General features: G+C 51.8%; 2 protein-coding genes across 2 annotated transcripts in view; one reads left to right on the forward strand and one right to left on the reverse strand.

Moving 5' to 3' along the window:
• The window catches only part of NOP16 (NOP16 nucleolar protein), a 141,578-nt gene extending 129,063 nt beyond the window's left edge, over nt 1-12,515 (forward strand). Inside the window, exon 7 of the transcript XR_007775416.1 lies at nt 12,506-12,515. The gene's annotated coding sequence lies outside the window, so the exon portion shown is untranslated. The remainder of the gene's footprint in view (nt 1-12,505) is intronic.
• Nucleotides 1-16,342, reverse strand: part of CPLX2 (complexin 2) — a 73,521-nt gene extending 57,179 nt beyond the window's left edge. The window contains exons 1-2 of the mRNA XM_050961814.1: nt 16,271-16,342; nt 5,003-5,101 (exon numbers count right to left, since the gene is read on the reverse strand). The gene's annotated coding sequence lies outside the window, so the exon portion shown is untranslated. The remainder of the gene's footprint in view (nt 1-5,002; nt 5,102-16,270) is intronic.
• Between the last annotated feature and the right edge of the window lie 11,247 nt (nt 16,343-27,589).

Genomic DNA, 27,589 nt, shown 5'->3' on the forward strand with positions numbered 1-27,589 from the left:
GGGAGGGGCACCCTTGCGAGGGGTGAGCAGGCAGGGGAGATCACCAGCTTAATTCCTGGTTAGGGGTAATAAAGAATCACCCAGCTGCTCTGTTTCAGTCTGAGTCAGTGATTTGATAGTGAGAGACAGAGACGTGGCAGCAGCAGCAACGTAATTGACTCTAATAGAGATTTTGTGGAGTGATATCCCAGCAGGAGCCAGAGCCGAGTTGTGTTTGCACACAGTGCTGGACATGTCAGACACCTGGAGTGGCCATTTGTCACAGTCGGCCAGCCTGGGCTGTGCTGTGTAGGCTGGATATTTCAGGTGTTGGGACATGTGAAAAGATGCCTGATTTGCCTGGAAAGGAAAGCGAACAGCCAGGTGAAAAGCTGAGCAAGCGATCTGATCAGGTGAACAACCTGGTCAACTGTCCAATCAGGTAAACAACTGGGTTAGCAAATGAATCTTAGTGCTGGCAGGAAAGTGTTTACACAATAAATAATGATTAACTTGGTTACAATGTAGTTAAGGCGAGCACCTGAATGAGGTGATCTGCTTTCACTTAACCCTGTGCTGGGCCCTGTTTCAGTCAACTGATCACTTAAACCACATACTTCAGCTCCAGAACTGTGCATCCTGGGTAGCGTGGAAAAGAACCAGCCAACATGGGCGATTCGGACAATCCTGCAGCAGCCGAAATGGGCATGCAGGTCCTTCCTTTCGGGAGAACCTTGCCACCCTGCTGCTGCTGCTGGCCCATTTTCTGAACCGATGCTAAAGCAGAGGGTTCGGCACCCCTGGGGCAGGGTCTCCAGCCTGAGCTGTGCAGGAGATGGGGCTAGATGCTCAGGCTGGTCCCTTCTGGCCTGGAGTCTATGAAGCCGTGCAATGTTTGGGGGCAGGTTTCCTCCCTGCACTACGTGAGTTCAGGTTCGTCAGAAGGTCTGACATACTCAGGCCTGCCCTTCAGGGAGCCACAGCCCAACTGGAAGCAGGAAGCACCAAACATCTCCTGGGAAGCCCAGGCACAGGGTGTAGATTTACAGCCCTTGGAGGGGTCCATATTTCATTCCCCTTCTCAGAGCCACTCAGTTCTGCTCCCCTGACTATGTCTCCTCAGGCTGCGACACCAATAGCAGCCAGGAGGAAGCTGCTTTGCCCTCTGGGATATTTGGTGTGTGGGGTCACCAGCGACACCATCTATCTGGAGTGAGGCCCTGAAAGGCTGATCAGACACAAACACTCGTTTGCTTTTTAGATCAGGCTTTGTCCCACGACACCATTAGAACAGAGAAGTGGAAGTCAGGACTCCTGGGTTCTACTCACAGTTCTCCCTCTCACGCCTGCGACCTGGAGTGAGTCACATGACCTCTATGCCATCGATTCCCCATGTATACAATAATACCTGCCATGGGCAATCGCACACTAGGGTTGCCAATTTTGGTTGGACATATTCCTGGAGATTTAATCACATGACATAATCTTTAATTAAAGATTAATTCCTGGAGACTCCAGCCCAGTCCTGGAGGGTTGGCAACCATATCACAAGCTCTTCTGTTGTGATGCCTGCAAACCAAAGTCAGTGGCTTGGCAGCTGGTGCACTGTGCCTGCTGCTCGTCATCTCACTATTCCCGTATGCTCCTCCAATCCTAGATCAACCTGTTGTCTCTCCTTTGATCCTTAGGTGGAAGCTCCTTGGGGCAGGGGCTCCTGGGTCTGTGGATGTGCAGTGCCTGGCCCCGTGAGACCCTGCTCCCTGACTGGGGCTGCTGGGCACTACTACAATACTGCTGCTAATTAATAACACATGTCACTGACCCCAGGTGGAAGGTAGTGGTGTTATCGCTGGGGCAGAGCCCGGGTCTCTATTTGCCTTTGCACAGCACCCAGCACAATACGGCTCTGACCCTGACTGGAGTTGCTGAGTGCTGCTGTCATATACATATGAAATTAAGAATCATTATTCTCATTAATACTCTGTATTATTAATACTTTTTCTCCTTGAAACCCACGGGCAGGTTCCATGGTGATCAGTGAAGCAAACCCTGTCATTGCTGCGTCACCTGTAATCGCTGTGTAATTGATTCCCCTGGATTTGCTGCATATGCTCTGGGCTGTCCCCACACCATAGAAATGGGAGATTTCTGCCTGCCTGGCTTCACCCTTTTGCAAACTCCTTCATTGCAGGGTAAAGGCGAGTGTCACCAGGGACCTCTGCACAGTGTTCCAGGGAGATCAGCCATATCGGTGCTGACCCTAGGATGACTGGCACACACACCTAGATTGCCCTGTGATAATGCGTGGCTGGAATCTATTGGGGGTCGGGGGAGACTTCTTGTCCTCATGGCTTTTACAGAGCAGCATGCGCTTTGCCTGTCTATGCCATGCATTATTAAACAGATAAGACTGCAGCCCCTCTGTATTTTTCCTGCCTGGCCTTTGCTGCACAGGAAGTGGGTTCTTTGAGAAGATATTTCTCTCTGAAATTCCCTGCAAAGCTCAGGCTGTGGATCTGGAATTGCTGCAGGTATAGATGATTCTCTTAATGGGTTTCTGACTTTACAGGTTTCTTCTAGGTTCTTTCCTTATCCCTCCCCCCCATGGTATAAATTCCATTTCCCATTAAAGAGCCGTAATGCTTTCAGCCCCAATGCCCTGGCTTCTCCTGGCCTTACCCACACAGCAGGTTCTTATGGCATTCACATCCCTAATGCGATACAGAAATGCACACTTGCCCCACGGCCAGCCCATCAATATTTGTAGCAGGCGCATACACACATGCACAATGCCTTGCAGAGAAGTCAGGGAAGGAACTGTGAGCAGAGTACCAGGAGCCACTTACTTATTTCTCCGCATCAGACAAAGGGTCTCTCTGGAGACCTCGCACTGCAGAGCTGCTCTCCCATTCCCTGGCCCACCCATCCGGTCCCCAAACAGCCCTGAGACGCTTCAAACACCCACCAACATCAACAGCCAGGCTTTGAGATCTGCTTTTGTGGAAAAGCAACAATCCAGACGGCTCCTCGGGGAAGGGTGGGGATAAAGCGCCTGGTTCACCTGGCCCACCCTGGCCCGCAGCTTGGTTGCTTGACACCCCTTTTTGTGTCTGTACCTTGCTTTGCACAAGAGGGTCTCCAAGGGCTTTGCAAACATTACCAACAACTCAGGCTGAGATTGTCCAAGCTGCCTGCTGGAAGGTGGATGCGCGGTTCCTGCTCGATTTTGGTTGCCAGTGGGCACCCAAATGGGAATGGGGCCACCACATGCCCTGGCCAGCTTCCGCCTCACCCTCACGGGAACCTCACAGGGCTGCTATAATTATCCCCCTTTTGCAGGTGAGGAAACTGAGGCACAGAAAGACAGGCAGTGACTTGCCCAGGACCATATGGCAAATTGCCAGCAGACCCAGGAGTGGTCACTGCCAGGCCCTGCTTCTCTTACCCCTGGCCAACCCCCCTGCCCCATCAGAGAACTGTCCCTGAATCTGACTGATCATCTGAGCTGAACGCTGGGAGCTGAGCTTTGGGTTGGGACACACTTTGGTTTTGATGCCACCAGAAGCCATGTCCTGCCAGTGTTTTCCCCCAGGGGCAGTGCAGGTAGCACAGAGCCCCCTCAGGATGGCTTCCACCACATGCCAAGATGTGGCAATTCTGCCAGGACTGGTGCCAGGCTGCCAGCTGCACGGAGAGGAAGGCTGGCCCAATTCTCAGCCCGGAGCTACCTGCTATGGGAATCAGTGGAAGTTAGGAGCCTACACAACACCTGGCCCTTAGTCTTTCTCAGCTTCTGTAGAAATGGGGATGCTAGCAGGGCCAGAGCCCTTGGGGCTGCAGGGGGAAATACCCTACGGGTTGTGCTCTCACATACCAGGGGAATGGGACTGGTAAGTACCAGGTATATGGGGGATGGGGGAGCAGACTGGTGTGGGAGGAATGGCACAGTTTGCAAAGGCAGTAGCAGGACCATGGAAGGGATGGTCAGATACTACAATGATGGGCACAGTACCATACCTAGATGGAGAAAGGGAGACCCACGTACAAGGGAAGGGGGAGGTAGGCAGGTAAATGTCGAGCTCCCTGGAGGCCAAGAACTTAACAAGATCCCAAAAGGATTGGCTGGTTCTATGGGTATCATAACACAGGACAAACATCCTGGCAGGGTGACTAGATCACCTGCTTCAGGGGGTGTCAATCTCCAACTCTTGGAGACCTGAATGAGGGCAGGTTTTCCCCCGCTGCTGGGGTGGGTTCTTAGATGTTCTGCAGCTCTCAGTGCTGGGCATTGTGGGAGCTGGGATGCTGGGCTAGACAAGCCCAGGGTCTGATCCAATCCGGCCATCCCTCAATCCCTCACTGCTGCCCACCACTACAGCTGACCTGAAATTTCCCATTCAATCTTTTCTCCACCAAGTGTCACTTTCCTTGCAAATCACTGACTGTGTCAGAAAACTGCCCTTCCCCCCTTTCTGTTTGTTTCATTTTTGGTTTTCAGCAGTTTTGGACCCCAAATATTTTAGTTTGGGGGTTTTCAATGAAAAGTCAAAAATGTCCAGGGGGCCCTGCCATTTCTGCCCAGCCCTCGTGCTGTGTGCATAGAAAACACCCTAATTCTTCTGCTGTAAAGCCGTGGGGTGAGGTTTCAGACCTGCTGCCCATTACCAGGAGAGAAGGAGAAGGGAGTCTAGGTTTCCTAGGAGCCCAGAGGTCCAGCACTGATTTCTGCCGGGGCACCTGCTTTGCCGTTTTCTTGCTGAGCTCTGCATGCAGGCAACATCTCTGCGGTTCCTGCCAGCCCCTGGGGCACTGCGCTTGCCTTGGCAGCTGACTGCACCTCACTTCCTGGCATTTGTGCTTCTTGGTTCATTGCCGGGAAAGATGTTTGCAGGGAGAAGGATGGCTCAGGAGCTGGCTGGTTCCCCCAGCCCGAGGGAGGGTAAGCAAGGTGCCAGCGACAGGCCGGAGAGGTGCATGCAGCGCAGAGGATCACACAGGGGATTGGGGAAGCTGCTGCGCCTACCTTTCCTTGTCTCTCCAGCCAGGTGTCCGTTTGCCTTCGAGGCACTAACACGACCGCTCCTCCTCACTGGGGCAGAGCATGTCAGGGGCAGCCTGCGCCCTAGAGAGGAGAGAAGGGGAGGACAGGGTAAGGGGATTTGGGCAACTTCTCCCAACCCCCCATCCCCAGGACAGATCCGTCAGTTCCATACCATGGCAGGAGCATAACTCACACTGTGTGCAAAGCAGCCCAGGTACAGCAGCAGGCTGCAGAGCACGTGGCTCCCACATCTTGGTGCTGTCTCTCTCAGGATGGCATCTCATTATTTCCCAAAGCACCCCCACCCCAGCCTCTCTGCTTCAGCCACCCTACCAGGCACAGGTCCCAGACATTGGGTGGGCCCCCACATTTATATTGAGCCCCCTCCTTCTCCTAGGTCAATAGTGGTGCCTTCCTGGAGATGGAGAACTGGGCTTTCCCCATGCCAGGAATCTACTACCAGGAGCTCCCGCCCCCACCCCACTCTTTCTCCCTCTGTCAGAGGGAAAGTTCCCAGCCCCAGAGCACTCTGCTAAGCTGGAGTTAAAGCTTACAGCCCGGGGGAAAGGCCCTGACAAGTGCCTGGCAGGTCTACAAAATAGCAGGAAGCTGGGAAAGCCGGAGTTCAGATTCCATTGGAAGGAAAGCAGAACCTTTGACGTGCGGAGCTGCTGTGTTCAGATGGCTGCCCTCCCCCCTCGGCCCCAGCGGTAAGAGCTGCAGCCTCTCCTCGCACTGCTCCCCTTCAGACTCCTTGGGAGAACGGGTGAGTTTTGGATCAAGGTCTTTCTCTGAGGCCTTGAAGAAGGGGCAGCACGTCCTCAGCGGGGCAGGGTGGCTGCTCTTGCAAGGAGAGCACCACCAACCTCACCTCTGCCCACCCTCTGCTTTCTCCGGGAACGGTTTCCGCCCCGCATGTTACAAGAGATGTCGCGTTGCACAGCTTGTGGCCAGGACACTGAGAAGGGGCAACCCCAGCACAGCTCTCAGAGCGCTTCCAGACTCATGCCTTCCGCTTACGAAGGGTGCCCGCACTACAGGAGCTTGGCACTGGGTTCGCTTCACCGGTTTCAAGCTAGGTAAGTTGCCTGGCTGTAAGTCCCACTGTCTCCCATTGCAGCTCATCTCAACTGGGGATCTCCCTGCCCTGGCCCAAATATCCCCCATGGTGAGCACTGGGAATCGTGCTGCATCACTGCACGGACTTTGCGCTTTTCTGGTTAAATGCTCTAATTTAATGGCCTGGACCTAGGAGAATTGCAGGTGCTGTTATTACTAGTTCAGTGTTCAATTATACTCGTCTAACTGGTGGCACCTGGGACCTCACTGATGTGCAAGGAATGATGGCTGTCAGGAGGCGACATGGCTGAGCAGGGATTTGTAAAACCAGAAAGCTGCCTGGTTTTTCTCTCAGTGATGAAGAGAAACAATCTTTAGTGATGGCCTTGGGTTTCACCCCTGTCCCCCCAGGGCAGAGTTAAATCAGTGTGAGTGTTTTAACCATGTATTTGCAGACTTTCAAATACTTGGGCTTCTTTGACATTTAATATTAACTCTGACTTTCCTGGCTTTCTAAACATCATTTTTTAAATAATAACATTCCTGTTAGTTTAAAAAAAATACCAAGAATGTTGTTGCTTTTTAACAAATAAAAACACCCCCTGTATGTCACTGATAGGTCCTTCCAACTCTAATGCCAACATCATGAAGTTCTTTGTCAGGGAATTGCCTTAGGGCTTTCAGTGTTTGTGACAGGAAGACACTCAAACGAGTCTTCAGCGATAGGGGTCTACAAACAGGTACCAAGATCCTGGTTTACAAGGCAGTTGTCATCCCCACCCTTCTCTATGGGAGTGAGACCTGGGTAACCTACAGATGCCATCTCAAGTGGCTGGAGTGGTTCCAGCAGCGCTGCCTCGGGAGGATTCTCAGGATCAGCTGGGAAGAGTGACACACTAACACCAGCGTTCTCTCTGCAGCCAACATCAGCAGTGTAGAAGCGCTGGCCATGAAACACGAACTCCGCTGGGCTGGTCACTGTGTACGTAGGCCTGACACTTGCCTCCCGAAGCAAGTGCTCTTCTCTCCATTAAGTCAGGGAAGAAGGACTCGCAGAGGGCAGTGGAAGCATTTCAAAGACGTACTGAAAGAACATCGTACAAAGGGAGATATCAACCCAACAAACTGGGAAGACTCGGCGCGGAACAGAACATGGTGGCACCACACCAAACACCAAGCCACAGCTCACTTTGACAACAGACGTGCTCATGAGACAGAGACGCGACAAAGGAGGAAAGAAAGGGCACAACACTCCAGCCAACAACTACGTCTCCTCCAAGATCACACCTGTCACTTCTGTGGGAAAATCTGCAGGGCACGAATTGGCCTCCTCAGCCAATAAGGAACCCCCTTGGCAGACAGCACCCTCGCATCGAGGGACAGCTGAAGAAGAAGAGAAGTTTGTGACAAGCAGTGGGAGACAGGTGCGACAAAATGGGAATGTTTTGGTACTACTTTTTATGAATCCTGTGTGTGCTACGGGGCAAGTCTCCATTTAAAACACTGCCGCGGCTAGGTGGAGAGAGCTCTCCTGTCGGGGTAGCTAAGCCACCCTCCTGCCCCCCGAGAGGTGGTAGCTATGGTGACGGGAGAAGCCCTCCCACTGACATAGTGCTGTCCACAGCTACAACGCTCAGTGGTGGGGATTTTTCACACCCCGGAGCAATAACTTTTGAGTGTAGACCTGGCCTGAGTTTGTTTGTGGGGAAGTGCAAGAGATGTGGGGGTGGGGGTGTCACTAATGGTCTGGGGAGGACTGAATAGGTCATTACAGGACTGGCTGAGGCCCACCCAGAGCAGTGGAAAATCTGAGAAGACAATGAAACCCATGAGGGGCCGAATGCTGACGCCTAGCAACCAACCACCAAGAGGAAGGCGGTTTCCCCACCTCTCAGGAGGGAAGGTGAGTGGATGCCAGACTGGGAGGTGTCAGGCCACCGGGATCAGACTGGGCTTTTGGAAGAGGCTGAGCTGCTCTCACTTTGGTCTGACAACAGGATGAAGCCTGCATTCGAGTGGACTGCAGCGGGTTGCTCTGATTTGGCCAGCTGGACTCCGTCCTCACCTTTATTTTTCTGTGCTAACCTACACTCTCAGTGCTACCTTCCAGCGGACTCATAAACCCTTCTCTGCTTTGAAGCCACTGCCTGTTGTCACTGCAGATACTTGTTGAGGTCCCTGAAGAGTGTAACAGTCTCTGATGGGGTCTGTCTCACTTGGGCTTGCCGGTCAGAGCTCATGGGGTGAAGCCGGAGGCGGCTCAGCCTGAGGTGGTGAGGCCACAGGGCGTACCCTGAAGGAAGAGTGGGACCCTTTGCTACACAGCAGGGCTCTTCCAAGGGACTGTTTAAAAGCTAGAGTGCAGCACAGATCTTGTGACTCCGAGGATAGGCTGGGGGTGTGCGGGGGGGGAAGCTGTGTTGGCACAAGGCCAAAATCAGGGTGTTGACAATTTCTCCTGCTTGCACAGCCACTGCAGCTCAGCACAGGTATCTGGAGCAATCATTTTGTGTCTCCTCCTATCAGCGTGACATTTGTTGTGACATGATGCTAAGAAGCAAGGCCGCTCTCTGCAAGGAGGCTCCCTGGTGGTGCGGGGGGGTGGAGTGACTCAAGACACCAAAGGGGTCGTCTGCAGCAGCCAGTGTGGAAGATAAGCGAGGAGACTTGGCCTACGCATTCACATGTGGCCAGTGATTTGGGTGGCTCCATGGTTCAGCCCCAATGTGAGACTCCTCGGGGGGGCCTTGATTTCCCAACGGCAGATGCTCAGCCCCTTTGTGGTGTCCCAGGCTGGGCCCCCAAAATGGTGGCACCTTAGATCACTAGGAACTAGGCCCTGGAGTGTAAGTGACCCAGAAGCAACTGGCACCTTTTCTGCTGAGTGACAATATGCACAAGCACCGAGCGGCAGCCCACGAGCGGTAAGAGAAGTGGGGCTGCACGGCCCCAGGGACCTGCACTGTCACAGCAGCCTTTGCTCTGCACCGTGACAGAGCCTCATGAAACACCTGCCAGAGCTGATGGGCTTTTTAGCACTGGGAAAGTGGAAATGAGATTGTGGTTCCTGGGGCAGAGTTTTCAGCCCCAAGGTGTCTATGGGTGTGGCTTTCACATGCTCCTTGGGGTGGCAGGGCTGGAGGCACCGCAGACATGGTGCTCAGTCCCTTAAGAGGAGACAGCATCTCAGGTTATCCAGGTGGGACTCTGGCTGTCGGGGGAATGGACGGGGAGGGGCAGCAGGTGCTGATGGGAATGGAAATGAGTCACCCTCAGCTGATGAGAAGAGAGGCTGTGGCCTGTCAGGGTACATGGTGAGGGGTGTGGACACGGGGAACTGCAGGAAGCCCATTCACAGGGGAGGCCTTGGCTGGGAAGGGAGCCCTGAATGGGACGAGGGAGGGGGGCTGATGGGGACTCCCAGATGGAAGTGGTACCACTGCAGGAGCCACTGACTGACCCCTTCTCCTTATTGTCCCTCTCACCCCAGAAGTGGCCCTTCTAGGGCAGAGCCAAGGTAGATTCCTGGGACGTGGGGTGTGTGTGTGAACCTCGCCCTCATGCTGCCTGGACTGGGAACAAGCAAAGGGGCTCAGGCTCCAGGGTTGGCAATCCGCCACCTTCAGCCAGGACTAACGTCACCTTTAAGGAAAGGGGGAGGAGTTTGGGGGGTCTTCAGGACCAATCCGGAACTGGCTCCTCTCTTCCTTCATCGCTGTGTTGCAAGAGCACATCATCACTGTGTCCTAGCAACATCACGGCCATTACCGCGGCAACGCACTGTGACATCACCCGCCAACTGGTTCCCTGAATGCTATGGAGAAATCTCCCAGGGCAAAACACTGGCTTTTAGCAACTCAAAGCAGACGAAAGAGGGCAGAGAAACAGAGTGGGAGGCCAGGCCGATGTTTCCACAGGGATAGCCATGTTCCCCGGGAAAGTGAAATATTCATCTGTAATGCAGCCACCAAGTCTTCTCTCCAGAGGGGGAAGGGGGGAGATTCAGCAAATTGTAGATTAACAAATGGCCCAAGGGAGCGGAGGGAAAACATGTTTCAAAAGCTACTTCAGAGGAGCAATGGCTCTAATGGATTGGCGGCCGCACTTTGAAAGGCACTAAGGAACAGGGAAGAGGTGTTACGCTCCCACAGGCAGGAGACATCGTTAAGGAGCTGGGCACAGCCACGGATTTGGTTACTGAGAAGACTCCATTGCAGCTTCTGCCACTTTCATCTGTAGGAGGTCAAATTACTGTGCATGTAGCAGCGCTACAGAAGATGCTACCTACCTCCCAGGTTCCTTTCATTGTCCCTAGGGACCTGCGGCTGCTGCCTCTTCCCGCCCCTGAGCAAACCGCTCTTTAAAGTAGGGCGTGTTTGTCTTTTAAAACCTCTGCATTTTGAAAAAATTCAGCTCAGGGAGATGTGAGTGAGGAAAAGGGGCGAACGAACCACACAGGGAAGAAAACTTTGCACAGGGTCTTTCATGCCAGTCATCTCCACAAAACGCTTCCCCTGGGGGCAGAATAAAGCTCTCCCAGCTGGAGCGTTTAGGTGTGGGAAAGAGGGTCACAGATCAGCTAAGTTCTGGGGAAAAGGCCTCCAATTAAAACACACCGTCTGCCTGCCCCGTATCCAGCCCATCCTTGGCCTGAAATCTTCCCCCATTTACTGCCGTGCATTAATGTCAAGGGACTGAATGGAGCAGGGGTTCTCAAATTGGGGGTCGGGACCCCACAGAGGGTCACAAGGTTATTACATGGGGGGTCACGAGCTGTCAGCCTCCACCCCAAACCCCGCTTTGCCTCCAGCATTTATAATGGTGTTAAATATATAAAAATGTGTTTTTAATTTATAAGTGGATTCACACTCAGTGACTTGCTACGTGAAAGGGGTCACCAATACAAAAGTTTGAGAACCACTGGAATGGAGAGTGTTAGAGAGCGTGTCAAATAGTTCTCACAGGCATTTGTGATAGGGTGCATACGTTTATATGAACCTACCACATTTCTCTAGCCCCTTTTGTCTGGAGGGACCTCAAAGCACTTTATAAACTTTGTACATTCAACACCACTTACATGCAGTCACCTCTGGGGCCGAGCAGTGACCATAAAACCCATGGTGCAATGATGTCTGGGAGATGAAATTTGGACAAAGACAATGGGCAAGCAGCAAGACTTACGCAAAAGTGCCCTGGGATCATGAACAGCCACATACAGCAGACAAAAGCTACGGGCTAAGGTCTCATCTGAGAGACTCCCAGGCAATGAACTGCTTGGTATTCAGGCTAGGATTTAGTCTCTCTAGGGTGTTGTGGAATATACAGAGCAAGGAAAGGGGGCGGCACAGAGGCAGCTTCCATTGGCTAATGAAAGTTCCAAACTGTGCAGATGTTCTGAACAACGGCCCGGCTGCTGGCACTCACTACATCAGTGCAGCTCCTCTGTCTTCAATGGGAACACAGATTGGCCAATGCTGGGCACTTCTGAAAAGCCAATAAAAGAGACATGAAGCAGCAGGGACAAATGTCCTTTCAGCTTCCTGCGTCTCTCCCAAGTAGGGTGTCAGATGTCTCGATTTTATAAGGACAGTCCTGATTTTTGGGTCTTTTTCTTATATAGGCTCCTATTACCTCCCACCCCTTGTCCCGATCGATTTCTCACTTTTGCTGTCTGGTCACCCTACTCTCAAGGACACTTCCAGGAGAAGTCATTCCATTTGCCTGACGTCTCATCTGAGCTGAAAACTCTGAGTTTAAACATCAGCTTTTACCTGAAGTTCTCAGGGGTCTTTTTTCTTCTTCTTAAAAAGGTTTGTGTTGGCTATACACTAGGAAATGAGTGGAGGAAGCCAAGTGATCCATCTGGCTGATAAGAATCCCGTCACACCTTCATTCCTACCAAGTATCAGAGGGGCAGTCATGTTAGGCTGTATCCGCAAAAACAATGAGGAGTCTGGGGGTACCTTAAAAACTAACAAATGTATTTGGACATAAGCTTTTGTGGGTAAAAAACCCATTTCTTCAGATGTTAGTCTTTAAGATGCCACCGGACTCCTGGTTACCTTCATTCTTATTTCATACTGATAACATGGTAGCACCCAAGAGGCCCGCTGAGGACAGGGGTGGCTCCAGGCCCCAGCACACCAAGCGCGTGCTTGGGGTGGCATGGCACGGGGGGCGCTCTGCCGGTTGCCGGGCGGGTAGCAGGTGGCTCCGGTGGACCTCTTGCAGGTGTGCCTGCGGAGGGTCCGCTGGACCCGCAGCTTCGGTGGAGCCACGGGACCAGTGGACCCTCCACAGAAACGCTTGAGGGAGGTCCACCGGAGCTGCAGGACCGGCTACCGGCAGAGCGCCCCCCACGGCTTGCCGCCGTGCTTGGGGCGGCAAAATGTCTAGTGCTGCCCCTGGCTGAGGACAAGTGCCCAGATGCGCTAGATCAGCAGTTCTCAAACTTTTGTACTGGTGACCCCTTTCACATAGCGATCCCCCTTATAAATTAAAAACACTTTTTTATATATTTAACACCATTATAAATGCTGGCGGCAAAGCAGGGTTTGGAGTGGAGGCTGACAGCTCGCAACCTTCCACGTAATAACCTTGCAACCCCCTGAGGGGTAACGCCCCCCAGTGTGAGAACCCCTGCACTAGATGCTGTACAATCATCAAGCTAGATACATGCACTGCCTTGAGGAGCTCACAGCGGTAACACAACATAATGTAACGCACCAAGGAACTGAAGGGGTTGGTTCCTCCTGAACCTTTTGCTGCTTTCTAAAGAATATAAACTTCCCTGGAGGCAGTCTGGCCTCGTGGCTGGGCACTGGCCGGGGGATCAGAGGACTTGGCCTCTATTCCTGCCACTGACCTGCTATGTGCCTTGGTCAAGTTCCTTCACTCTGTTTGTCTCCTGCCTTTGTCTGTTTAAACTGAGCTCTTTGGACTGTCTCTTACTCTGCACACCGTTCCTAAGACATGGGAGCCCTGATCTCCGCTGAGCCTTCTCACGATTTGAAACTGTGATGACATTTCTTTTCCTTTCCCCTGTAGAGATCCTTGACAAAGAGCATTGGGTCTGCTCAATCAGCATAGCTGCCATGGGCTCCAAATTAACACCGGGGCATAGTTAAGGTGCGAAGTGCATTTCTCATCCACCTCCGGGAGGTGTTAACAGCTGTGTCTAGTTGGGATCATTTCAATACTAATGCTACCGTGCAAGGCAATCGAAGAAACAAACACTCAGCCCCAGCCAAGGATGATTTTGAAATATGTTGTTATGTGTCAGTCTGTCTTCAATGAGCTTTCTCCAGCCTCTGCGACACAGGAAAATGAGCCCCTGGATTCCATTGCTGACCCAGCTCTGCTGGTGATAGCAATGGACAGAGCGCCAGCATTCTGAGCAGGCTTTCAACACACACTAGTTCAAGTAATTCCACCAGGGCTTAGCACTGAGACAGCTGCTGGAGTACTGTTCGGGGCTGGTCTCGTAGACACACTCTGTTCTGCAAGCAGGAATGGACTGATGCCCCATCAACCCAGAGAACTTGCACCTCTGTCCTGGAGGATGGGCAAGTGGCTCCTTCTTTTAACCTGAGTTAACAGCCTGCACCCTACCTCTTCAGCTCCAGCAGATAGCTCTGAAAAACCCAGAATCAGACGCCCTCCCCAGCCAGGCCACCCATTCTGAAACACAGAGCCGAATCCTGCTTGCCTTATTCACGCAAGTCAGCCCACCGGTACCGATGGACCTGCTCATGTGCGTTAGGCGGGCAGCTCGCCCTGCATAAAGCACTTTGTGTTCACATGACCTGCTTGTAAGAGCAGATGGCTCCCAATGTGCTCTCCAGCTCTGCACCCCACTCCTCACTTCCCAGAGGGGCTGGGGGAAGTGCAGTGGAAATGGTTGGGGGTTTGGATGGACTGGTTCATGAGCTGCAGGTGCAGCCTGGCTAGGAGGCAGACAGTAGAGGGGCAGGAGGAGTGTCTGGTAGTATCTGGAGATGTTGAATAAGGAGGGAGAGGAATTCCATGGGGGGTGTAGGAGGTGTCATAAACAGATAGCTAAGGGTTAACGTCTCTTTCACCTGGAAAGAAGTAATCTGAAACACCTGACCAGAGGACCAATCAGCAAACAGGACTTTTTCAAAACTGGGTGGAGGGAAGTTTGCGTCTGAGTCCTTTGTTCTGGTCTTCTGTCTGACTCTCTCTCGGCTATGAGAGGATTTCTGTTTCCTGCTTTCTAATCTTCTATTTCCAAGTTGTAAGTACAAATATAGTAAGGCAGTAAGGTTTCTATTGTTTTCTTTTGTATTTACATGGGTATAGTTGCTGGAATGTTTTGAATTGTATTCTGTTTGAATAAGGCTGTTTATTCATATTTCTTTTAAGCAATTGACCCTGTATTTGTCACCTTAATACAGAGAGACCAATTTTTATGTATTTTTCTTTCTTTTTACATAAAGCTTTCTTTTTAAGACCTGTTGGAGTTTTTCTTTAGTGAGGAACTCCAGGGAATTGAGTCTGCAGCTCACCAGGGAATTGGTGGGAGGAAGAAGTCAGGGGGAGATCTGTGTGTGTTAGATTTACTAGCCTGACTTTGCATTCCCTCTGGGTGAGGGGGGAAGAGAGATTAGCTCTCGGTACTTTTGTTTTCCAAGGCTGGAAACGGGGAGGGTGGAATCCCTCTGTTTAGATTCACGGAGCTTGCTTCTGTGTGTCTCTCCAGGAACACCTGGAGGGGGGAAGGGAAAAGGTTTATTTCCCTTTGTTGTGAGACTCAAGGGATTTGGGTCTTGGGGTCCCCAGGGAAGGTTTTGGGGGACCAGGGTGCCCCAAAACACTCTAATTTTTTGGGTGGTGGCAGCTTTACCAGCTCCAAGCTGGTAACTAAGCTTGGAGGGTTTCATGCTAACCCCCATATTTTGGATACTAAGGTCCAAATCTGGGACTAGGTTATGATAGGGGGTCAGTGAGATACCGCTAAGAGGGAAAGGAGAATATAGGCTGCACACCAGTGAACCGCCTAAGAACAAAACGTCTCTTACAGTAAGAGGGGTGAGGTTCGTCAGCGGGAGTGGTTAGGACTGACTGCCTGGGCCAAGGAGCCATAGCTACCTGTGCCGAGAACACAAGCAATGACGGGAGAAGTGTGATGGAGCAGGGGATGGACGACTCGCTTCCCTTTGACTGCTCTGCTCACTGGGGCCCTGGTTTGTAGAAAGGCAGGAGGTGTGTACAGAGCCCCCAGCTGCACTTCCCCAGTGTACAAGGGACTAATGCAAAACACACTGACTTCGGCAGGACTCTGTCTATTCAGCCCAACAGGCTTTTGATCAGGCCACAGTCTTATCACTGCTGGCGAGACATGCAGCATCCTGGCCTGCCTGTTCTTGGCCTGGCAAGAGCCATCCGTCAGATGGTCTTTGCCAGCAACTCCTAACTGCAATAGGCACATTCCTCTCCTTAGCCATGGGACAGCCCCATTGCCCCAGTGCTCCTTCCCCCTTGCAGTGCAGGCACCTGCCTTGATTGCCGGGAGCAGGAGCCACCCCTCCAAAGCCGGCCTGTAGTTTCAGGAGGGTTTTTTTTGGGGGGAGCTTCCCCCTGCAGTGCCCAGGCCTCTTTGCAGGGAGAGACAAGGATTTCCCCTCCTTTCCCCCTTCTCGGTTCAGCAATCCCGCTGGAAGCAGCCTCCTCGGCAAGCCTTGCCCTGGCTGCAGAGGGAGCGAAGCAGCGGTGCTGCCCTGGGGTGGAGGGCGGGTTTCTGGGGAAATCCCGCACCATCTCCCCCACCCCCAGGATGCAGTTCGTCCTTCTCCCGTTGCTATTCTTTACCCTGCTTACATAAGAGGGCGGGGGATCCATTGTTTCAGCTCCCCGGCCCTGCAGGCTGGGAGCCCTGGGGATAATGGCAGGCTCCCCCCCAGAATAACCCGCCCTGCTGTCAATAGGCGCGGGGGGCTGCTGCGTCCCGGGTTAGCCCCGAGCCGGCGGGAGAGCCGGGCCCCAACCCGACCCAACAGGCCGGTTCCCGGCGCCCGCTGCTGCGGCGGCAGAGGCCGGGAGCCGGGCTCGGGGCGGCCGGCGCGCCCGGGGCGCAGGGAGCTGTCCGCGCCTGCGGTGCTGAAGCCCGCGGCAGGCCGGGGCCGGGGCCGGGGCCGGCGGCGAAGGGAGCAGACAAAGAGCGGTACGAACCTGGAAGCCGGGCGCGGAGGCTGCGCTGGAGGCGGGCGGTGCCGGGCGGAGTGCGCGCTGCCGGAGTCTGTGCCGCCCCGCGCCCCGCCCGGCACAGGGGGGGCGCTGGGAGCAGCCGCCCTCCGCGGGGCAGCGCGGCCCGGGCGCGGGAGCGGAGCGGAGCGGAGGCGGCTGGACGCGGCGAGGGTGGCGGCGCCGGGAGCCCCGAGGGCGGGGCGCGGGGCTGGGTGAAGTTTGTCCTGCGATGGGTTTAGCGCGGAGCTGCCGGGAGACCCGCCCCCTCCCTGGGACCTGCGGAGCGCACGGGCGGGGCTCAGCCCAGTCTCTCCTGCTCCCCCTCACCAGAGCCCGGACGGGGCGCCTCAGCCGGCGGGGGTGTCACTGTCCCGCCCCGGGCGGGGAGCAGGGACCTTCACTTGCCGGTCTCTCCACAGCCCCCTTTGGGGAGCGCTGCTGGGGCTTGGCAGCGCCTAAGTCCGTCTTATTCCGGGCACCCTAATCAACAGACAAGCAGGACGTTTGTCCAGGCTCTGAAAGGGAAGGGCCGGAGGAGCAGCTTGGGAAGAAGTTCCTGGCTCCCCCAGGCAGCAGGGACCCTGGTGATCATCTGGTCCGACCCCCTGCACAGCACAGACCAGAGACCCCCCTAGAGCAGAGCTTTTAGCAAACCACCCCAGCCCCGTTTGAAAATAGCCAGTGATAGGGAATCCAGCAGGATCCTGGGTAAGTCCTCCCAGTGGTTAATTACTGGCACCGTTATCGGTTGCTGGTGAGTTGTTTTTGGCCTGTTGATAGCTGTGTCCAAAGACCTCTCTCCAGGGTGCCTGACTGACAATACAGCTGCTTGCAGTGCTGTTGCCAATGGGAATCACAGCCTGAAAAAAATGTTTCCTGAACCCCCTTCCTCTGGCCTTCAAGCCATCAGCTTTGCCAAGCTCATCCTCCGAAGTCAGCTCCCCACAGAGCAGGACCCACCAGCTCAAAGCGGCACCAGACCCAGCCAGAACAAGAGATGCAAAACCTGCAGCCATATCTCCACTGCTATGGTGATCAACACCCCCCACAACACACCTTTTGAGATCCCTGGGCCTACCCGTGCCTCTGACAACACACTGTACCTCACCCGCCGCATCAGATGGCCCAATAACAACTCTGTGGGTGAAACCAGACAATAGCGACGCTTTCAAATGAACCCAAACAGAAAATGATGAGAGACAAAATCACACCATCGCCCAGGGGTGAGCACTTTTCACAAGCAATCACTGTCTAGCTGATCTTTCAATACTTGTCCTGGAAACCTGGAAAACATCTTCGAAAGGCAGGCCCACCAACTTACATTCCTGACTTTGCTGGGCACCTGTCACGGAGTGTGGGGGAGTCCGGCCCTGCACCCCTCTTCCTGGGACCCACAGTGACTCTCAGCCAGCCAGTAAAACAGAAGGTTTATTGGACAACAGGAACACAGGTTACAGCAGAGCTTGCAGGCACAGTCAGGACCCCTCCAACGAGTCCTTCTGGGCTTTCAGGGTGCTTGGATCCTAGCTAGGATACCCTGAATTCCACCCATCCAGCCCCAAGCCCAAACTCAAACTGCTTCCCTCCTGCCACTCCCTTCCTTTGTCCCCTTCCCGGGCAAAGGTGTTGACCTTTCCCCTCCCTTACCTAGCTCAGGTTACAGGCTCCGGTATCGTCCATCCCCTAAAGTCCTCCCCTGCTCTCCCACTCCCCACACAGACAGTCCCTACTGCATCACAGCACCACAGACTTAACAGGGACACTGGCTTTCTGGCTCATTTGTAACACAACACGCTGCCTGCTACCCTTAATCACCCACTTCAAACCCTTTATGCATCACAATCTATCCCACCATTGCCCACTTCCTTTCAAATGACCACCTCTAACATGCAGTTCCCCTTCTGGTGGACAATCTGTCCCTACCTGTATCTAGCTCTGCTTCCTTCCTGGAAGCAGAGCTCAGTGTATCTTGGAAGCGTGTCCCTTCCACCAACAGAAGCTGGGCCAATAAAAGAGACAACCTCGCCCACCCTGTCTCTAGCAATGCAGTGACTCTTGAGTTAAACTAGGCCCTGTTAACTCGGACTTCACTACTGGCCTAAGGTCTCCCTTCCATGGCATCTGAGGAACTGAATATGCATACAATTCTCAAGCAAGATTAGAAGCCACCCCAGCAAACAGCTGAGATCCCCTTGGCAAGACTTCAAAGGGCCACTGCTATCAGGGAGGGAGGGAGGAGGTGAGAACATCTTGACTTCAAGAATTGATGGGTTCTGAGCTTCCTTCAGAAGGGAGCTGAAAGGCTCTTTCTTCAAAACTGCTTAAGAGCCAGCTGCTGCCACCTTTACTCATGCAGAGTAGCACTGGACTAGGTGAGTAGTTCCACTGAACTGGATGGGGTTACTCAGGGAGCAAGGCCCAACTCACGGAGAGTAGGAGTGGCAGAATCCAACTCTATGCGATTACATGCAGAGATTTAAAAGTCAGAAATATATTCAGAAACAAAATCCTCTTTTCTGTACCTGTCAAGGCTGGAGTTTGGAGTCAGCCTTTCCCCTGATACAGGTTATGATCTTGCTAATGTCTAAACCAGAGGAAGGAGCAAAGCTCCCGGCGTGGCTTCAGATAACACAATACAGCTCAACAGCCTTTTGCTTTACTCGAGGAAAAGCAGGAAGGACAGTGACATGCACATGTCACCCCAGGGCCAAAGCAGCATGTAGATGCTTAAAGAAGACCTGCATTAGCTACTTAGTCTGCTGGAATCCACAGTGTGATACCAAGGACTGGTCAAAGTTGGTAGTTGGGAACAAATGTTATAAACACATGAAACAAGGACAATGGTCCCAGCCTGAAATGGTGTCCAATCCCACCCGATCTTCTCTAGGTTGTTGCTGCAGTTCCTTGGTGACAATGAATCAAAACCAATGCATTGCTGTGCAGTGTCAGACTATTTCCTAGACCTCTGCTCCGTCACTGGCTGTGATTCTGATTTCATTTATTATTGCTATTACAGTAAATCAGAGCCCCTTTGGGCTAGATGCTGCACAGACACTGAGTGGGAGACAGTCCCTGCCTCCAGGCTCACAGTTAAGCAGACAAGATAGACAAAAGGTGGGAGAAAGAAAGGACAGTCACTCCCATTTCACAGACAGGGCACTAAGGTGCCAGTCTCAGTTCTACATTTGCTGTTACCAAGCAAGAGATCTTGGGGTCATTGTGGACAGTTCTCTGAAAACATCCACTCAGTGTGCAGCGGCAGTCAAAAAAGTGAGCAGAATGTTGGGAGTCATTAGGAAAAGGATAGATAATAAGGCAGAAAATATCAGATTGCCTCTATGTAAATCCATGGTACACCCACATCTTGAATACTGCTTGCAAATGTGGTCGCCCCATCTTAAAAAAGATATATTGGAGTTGGAAAAGTTCAGAAGAGGGCAACAAAAACGATTAGAGGTATGGAATGGCTTCCATATGAGGAGTAATTACTAATATTGGGTCTTTTCAGGTTGGAAAAGAGACAGGTAAGGGCGGGATACGGTAGAGGTCTATAAAACCATGAGCGGTGTGGAGAAAGTAAATAAGGAAGTGTTTATTTCTTCTCATAACACAAGAACTAGGGGCCATCAAATTAAATTAATAGGCAGAAGGTTTAAAACAAACAAAAGGAAATATTTCTTCACAAAATACACAGTCAACCTGTGGAACTCCTTGCCAGGGGATGTTGTGAAGGCCAAGACTATAACAGGGTTCAAAGAAGGACTAGATACATTCCTGGAGGATAGGTCCAGCAATGGCTATTAGCCAGGATGGGTAGGGATGGTTTCCCTAGCCTCCATTTGCCAGAAGCTGGGAATGGGTGACAGGGGATGGCTCACTTGATAATTCCCTGTTCTGTTCACTCCCCCCCCCCCCGGAGTGATGTAAATTCCACTGACCTGGGTGCCAGTGTGACCAGCGCTGTCGGTGGTCGCTGGGGATGGATTAATGAAGTTGATGGGACAGCTCAGAGCGACTGCACTGGTGCCACTGTGCTGCTGTGAGCCCTCTAGCATTTTCATAGCTTAAGTGACTCGCCCAAGGCATCAGTGGCAGAGGCAGGAATGAAGGCCAGGTCTCCTGAGCCCCAGTCCAGTGCCTTAGCATGGGGCCAGCCTTCCTCCTATAGGTGATCTTTAGAGGAAGATATCACAGTGGGGGGGAGAGGGAATGGTGCCAGAGACGCTGTGGGCTCCCCCTCTGCGGGGAGGCCTGCTCTAAGCACTGTGCTTTAGGGAAAGGAGCTGCTCACTCATCACATCGATGATTAGACTATAAACTCTTTGGGGCATGCACATCTTTTAACCTGAGACTGGACAGCACCTGGCATGCTGCTGGCTGCAAGGAACAAGTAACATTCAGTGTCTGAGTCCCAGGCCTAGGCAGCACGTAAATCCTGCCACAGCAAAGGGCCCTTCGCTGAACATGCCCATCCCCCTCTTGAGTCAGGAATTCCAGCCTGGCATCGGGCATTCCTAAGGTGAGTCACAGCAGGGGGACAGCCCTGTGGAGCACAGAGCAGCTTGAGGACAACACATGGAGGCTGCCTTGTTTCGTCTCTCCAGGGCTGCCTCTGTTATTCCGGCCCAAGGGCTGGTTGGTTGCGTTGCTCACTCTGCTGGAAGATGATTCCTCATCATACTGGAGATGTCTGTGACCTGTTGGCTATTACCCTGCGGAACTGGCATCTCTTCAATGGCAATAGCATCAGAGTTTAGCAGGCGGCTATGCTTGTGCCGTCTATTATAAAGCACTAACGGTGTGAATGGAACTAATCTTTGTTACCCAGTTGGCATGAGACCTGCTCTGGGTCCTCCCAGAGACCATGCTCTAGATTCATTCAATAGATGAAGGCACATCTGGTGCCTTCGTCCTAATGGGGGAAGCTTCTCAATCAAATGAGGCCACTGGTTCGGTAACGGACAGTGTATGCCAGGCTGCCTCCTGGAGACGATCTTTCAGAAACCAGCCACTTTCCCTTCCCCACACACCACTCTCCAGCCGGCAAGGTGACTTGCTACTGTCCAGTGCCTCTTTGGTGACAGGGATTTGCTGATGTTTCCTCAACACATGTATAGCGTCACTGCTGCCTGCCCGAGTTTAGCTGCAGGTTTCCTGCACGACTAGTCATGTAGGAGTGCTGAGCTTCTGGTGAAGGCCCTGCCCTGGGACTCAGAATTTCTAGCTTTGCTGCAGACTCCTTAGAAAGTCATCTGATCTCTCTGCCTCAGCTCCCGCTCTGGAACACCAGGTAGTAACCTACCCCTGCCTCACTGGGGTGTGGTGAGGATGAATTCATTAACGTTGGGGGGGGGAGGGTGCTCCTTTACTGGGGTGCTGGGAGCCAGATGGGGACTGAGGCAGACACTATCAATGGGAGAATTTACTACTTAGATTTCACAGCCATCGGGAGGACCTTGGAAAACCGTATTGTAATCAGAGGATCCAAGCTAATGGGGCCAGGAAAACAACTGGCAGCAGGGTTATCTGGTCTGATTCCCCTGCATTCTGTGGATCTCCCACTAACATCTCATCCAGCTGCTCTTGGAGTCCTGCAGTGACGAGGCACGATGGACGAGCGGATGAATAAATGAATCCTCACCAGCGCTGAGGCAGAAAAACCTGGATGCAAATGGAGGCACATTCTAATCAGAGCAAGAGGGGCCCGGGCCTTGGAATGGTTATTAGTAAATTTCCCCAATGCAGGCGCAGCCCAAGCATTGAGAGCAGCCCAGAGCCAAGCGGGCAGCACTGATTTCTTTAACACCATGTTTTATTTATGACATTCAATATGCAGATTGACTTTCTCTGCTCTTAGGGTCTCACCAGCCTGGAAACGGGAACAGAAGCTTTGCTAGAAGGTCTGAGAGCTTTGCCTAGTTTCCTTTTAGGTTCTGTAGGTAACTGCCCGTCACCTCTGCTGAAATGCTCTCTTGTAACTCTTTGGTGCTGTCTTTTAATACAGTATTCTCTCAATATACCCAGGCTAGCAGCTGTCCCTATGCCTGCCACAGGCAGAGTATACTGGAGGGACTATTTTCCCTTTTTCTCTGGAAGTGGAAGAAGACGGTTACGTCACAGAAAGCTGTGGAATCAGATTCTGGCCTTTTTAACACTGATCAGTACCAATCCGCCTCTCAGTATTTCTACTGGGCTTCCACTGTGCTACTGGAGCACCTGGTCCTTCGGCAGGTGACTAGTGGGAGGGACACAAAGGAGGCACCAGCTAAAGGGACCACGTGACCTCCCCACGTGGTTTGTCCCCACCCCCCACGTGACCCCCTCACGTGACTCCGCCATGCTCCCGATGTGAGCCCCCCCCAACGTGATTCCTCTCTGCCCTGCCCCCAGCCCAGGGGCCCCGCGCTCTCCCCATCCCCTCCCCATTCCGCATGACCTGGTGTGATGGTGCTGCCCGTGAGAGCCAGCTGAGGTCACTCAGGGTGAACTGCAAACAGAAGGTGGCAGACAAACCTTAGATGCTGGTGGATATTCCAGTACTTAGATTTACCAACCAGCACTGAACAGCTTCTACAGCACCTCACTGGTTACTCAGAAGTTCAAACACCGCAGTTCCCTTAAATTACCCAGCCTCAGGCCTCCATCCAGACACACATGATGATGATTACTGAAAATCTTATCATATAAAAGAAAAGGTTTTCCTGATCCCAAAGGACCAAGCCTCAGACCCAGATCAAATAATAACTTAGATTTTACCCAAAATACACTCTTAATAGCCAATTTTTATTAACTAAACTAAAATGTATTTAAAAAGAAAAGAGAGAGAGTGTTAGTTAAAAGATTAATACATATACAGACTTGAATTCAATTCTTGAGGTTCAGGTACATAGCAGAGATCAGTTTGTAGTTGCCAAAAGTCCTTTTAGAAATAGTCCACAGGTTATAGTCCAGTGTCCATATTCAGGGTGTCTCCAGTCAGCGACTAGGGATCTTAATCCTTATGGTTTAAGGTTTCCCCCTCTTGCAACCTAAAACAGATCTGTGATGAAGAAGGATCGTGTCCCAGGGTTCTTATACATTTCCAGCAGCCTTTTGGCCTGAGAAAACAATAGGCTTAATTCTCCTTCTCTCAAACAGCCTGGCAATTAGCAGAGTAATTTATCCATTAAACAGTTCAGATACAGGTTACCACAACCTTCAAAGAGACACATAGACAATAATACTATGTCACTCAAGTATCTTCCTAAATGTTAATATTCCCTGTTTGATCTTTGAATTAAAGCTCCAGCAATAGACAAGACTTGTTTGCTTACATCCCAAGACCTGAGCAAACATCTGCCCTTTTACCTCTAACAATGTAGACTTGCATTTCAAAGCTCTGTTCATTTACAGATCTTCTTAACCAGGCTCGAAAGTTCGGCCCTGGGTCAGGTCAGTCTGTCAGTTGATTAACTCTTTCTGGCCCTGTCACCTTCCAATGAGATATTATATCACTCATAACGTCACACATGGTGGGGGGGAGGGGCTCTGCTCCAGTCCCCCTGGCATGTGGAGCCACTAATGCACCTCCCAGACACCCTCTGGCCACGCTGCCTGCCTGGGATGCTGCGGCACATGGGGGTGGCTCTCTGTGGGCTGTCCCAGGCAGGCAGCGTGGCTGGAGGCTGCCTGGGAGAGTGCAGCCACTGCGCGCCACACCAGACAGTGTGGCTGGAAGAGAAGCTCTGGCCCCGCCTCTTCCCTTCTGGCTCTGGCCTTGCCCCTTCATCTCCCCAGCTGCCCACCTTGTCCCCCCCCAGGTGTTTTGGAGAGGGTATGTGACCTTTCACCCCCACGCCCCCAGGTTGCCATTGGCAGGACCAGTCCATAATGTTGATCCAACTAGTGGGATGATGTTAAGCATATGTGGCAAACAGAGGCTAGGCCCCACTAAGAATGACCATGACCCTTGGTGTTGGGTATAACCAGTCTCTGATCAACTCCAGCGTGCAAATGAAACGTTTCAGGGTTTTTTTTAAATTTAAATTGACTCATCCATATTGTGAATAAACAACTAACAAAATAAATAGGGAACCCAACGTGAAGGTAATTACCACAACCTGCTGCCTGTCTGTCCAGGAATGGAAGACAGGATAGTCTAGGGTGGCAAAATGGGGCAGCTTTTCTTTTCTTTTCTTTTCTTTTCTTTTCTTTTCTTTTCTTTTCTTTGGGGAGATTCTGCTCTCTTGCTTTATGATATTGTGATGGGTTTGGTCACAGAGTCCCCCTTGGGACTGTCACCTGATGTGCTGAGATTACCTCTGAGTCCATTTCCCCTGCCAGGTTGGGACTTCCAGAACCCAGTCTTGTTGAGCCAGACACACTAGCCTGCTGTAACACAGACCCAGGGTTTGGTTCATGCCCCCAAAGCTGCAGATTTAACTGAAAACAGTTCAGCAGGTTACCTGTCTCGAGCACCCAGACACCCAGTTCCCAATGGGATCCAAACCTCAAATAAATCCGTTTTACTCTGTATAAAGCTAGTACAGGGTGAATTCATAAATTGTCCACCCTCGATAACACTGATAGAGAGATATGCACAGCTGTTTGCTCCTCCAGGTATGAATCACTTACTCTGGGTTTATTAATAAATAAAAGTGATTTTATTAAGAATAAAAAGTAGAATTTAAGTGGTTTCAAGTAATAACAGACAGAACAAAGTAAGTCACTAAGCAAAATGAAGCAAAAACACACAAGTCTAAGCCTAATACATTAAGAAACTGATTACAGGTAGTGTTTCACCCTCAGAGATGTTCCAATAAGCTTCTTTCACAGACTAGGATCCTTCCTAGTCTGGGCCCAATCCTTTCCCCGGTACAGTCTTTGTTAGTGCCAGCAGACATCTCAGGTGGTAGGCGGGGGTTTTCTCAGGACTGGCAGCCCCTTTTGTCCTGCTCCACCCCCTTTTATAGCTTTGGCACAAGCCTGGAATCTTTTGTCTGGTCTTGTCCCCACCCCTGCCTCATCAATGGAAAAGTATGGGGTTAAGATGGATTCCAGTATCATGTGATATGGTCACATGTCACTGTAAGACCCCTAATCTCCATTCTTCCTGAGTTGGCCCACAGTACACAAGAAGGCTTGCAGGTAAATAAACCATTTATAACCAATTGTCCTAGTCAATGTGAGCCATCAAGATTCCAAACCACCATTAATGGCCCACACTTTGCATAATTATAATAGGACCTCAGAGTTATACTTCATATTTCTAGCTTCAGCTACAAGACTGATCCATACATACAAATAGGAGGAATATATTCAGCAGTTATAACCTTTGTTCTGATACCTTACAAGAGACCTTTTGCATAAAGCATATTCCAGTTACATCATATTCACACTCATAAGCATATTTCCATAAAACATATGGAGTGCAATGTCACAATTATCACAAAAGCTTCTCCATTGTAACTGGTGTGAAAGCAATGAGAAGCATAACAATACACATTTCTAGAGCCTCTTTCATCCGAGGAGCTCAGAGCACTATACAAAGAAAGGGAGCTTTCTTAGCTCCATTTTACAGATGAAGCAGTTGAGGCACAGAGAGTTTGAGGTGTCTCCCCACTGCAGGAAGTCCGTGTTCTAACCTAGGCTATATTGCTATTCCCTAGCATGGTATAGAGCCACTGCACTGGCCATAACAAAGCATACAGGCCTCTCCAACTACAACAGAGGACTGGACTAATTCAAGGGTCTTCTTGCTTTAGGCACATATGCTGGATGATTTGCCCCAGCTGGAGCTGGAGCCAGAGCTGGGGGTAAGGTTCAGGTCTTAACTCCTAACTCCCCACTCTTGAACTAAGCAATGTCTCCTTTTGCCTTTAGTAGGACAGATGCATTTCTGCCCCTTCCCCTCTTGCCTCTACTCTGCCCCGGCACAAACAACTGCAATCATGTCACCTTGACAGCAGTCCTTTTAAAGCCATAGAAATACCAGCTGATTCTTTAACTGAAACATCCACATTTGGGTCCCAACCTAGGAAAGACACTTAAGCATGTGTTTAGCTTTAACCGTGGGGTCTAAAACAAGTGCTGGAGTGAATTCCTGAATTGGGGCTTGGTCTCCCGTGGGCTGTGGTTTGTCCTGGGAGCTCAGGTAGGAACGGCAGCAACAGAAAGAAATCCAGCAAGACAAAATGCCTCTCCTGCAGCTACCAATCTCAGCAGTGAGCTGTGTACAAATTGCTGATGACCTGTGAAGGGCGATCGATAATCATCTTTCTTCGTAGTCTTTACCCTGCTAATGGGAGCCACTGGCCCTTTCATTTCTCTTTGTGGAGTGGAATTAGCAGGAACAGTCAGTCCAGTTCATTGTCTGGAGAGGTTTCTGCATCTCACTCTCTTGTTCGTTCTCAAGGTTATTATCTGCAACAGCTGGTGGGTTACAGATATGCATTGACAATCTGTGGGACAGAAAGCAGGAGAATTTTTCCTGACCCATTTCAGGCAGCAGTGGAAGTGACTGTGGGGCTCATATTCTAGCCCCCCGGCATGGAAACACCCCGAGCAGGACCCTCTGGCTCAGTGCAAGGTGACTGGCAGACTCCACTCAGCAGAGGCCCAGGGCTAGAACAGCTGTGGGTGTTTGTAAAGAAATACCTTGGACTGGGAGCAAAGGTTGTGGGGTTTGTGGCTTATAGGAAATTTGTTAATCAGCTGCCCAGGGTCTGACAGTGGCCAGTGCCAGGTGCCCCAGAGGGAATGAACAGAACAGGGCGATTGATCTTCTGTCAGTCACTTGCATGAAGAAGCTTGTTGCAAGTCTAGACACCCTGGCTGGGCCTACCGGAGTGTCACGATGTGAACTCTAGCTTTCCCCACGTGAACTGAGAGGGAAGCCCAGGGTGTCTGTTTCTGGCAAAGTTTCCCTGTGTAACTTTGAATTGGTAGCTCTGGATCTGAGAGCAGGGCCCCAGGGGACTGGCTGGGAGATGACTGATGGCTTTGCTCCCTGTCCAAATGCTTCTGCAATAGACTGGCCTGTGGAGGGCTTGAATGGTTTCTTCATTGTAGGCTAAATGCTCTGGGGGCAGGGCACATGCTACTTGGACGCAGGCTCTCTGGCTCCGAGAGCCAATTCCAAGGCAAAGGTTCTGGGGCAGGAGCGGCCTGGGCAGCCCATGGGATCAGGATGTGGAGCGTTTTACCCTGTCGAATCCACGCTAGCCCACGTGGACAGTGAGTGTGAGCAATCTCTGGGGACCATCCAGTGGGTCCCAGCCTAGCTCCCCAGGACGGGCGCCCACATCCCTGAAAACCATTGGCCCC

This window comes from Gopherus flavomarginatus, chromosome 7 (assembly GCF_025201925.1).
Source record: "Gopherus flavomarginatus isolate rGopFla2 chromosome 7, rGopFla2.mat.asm, whole genome shotgun sequence".
NCBI classification, from domain to species: domain Eukaryota; kingdom Metazoa; phylum Chordata; order Testudines; family Testudinidae; genus Gopherus; species Gopherus flavomarginatus.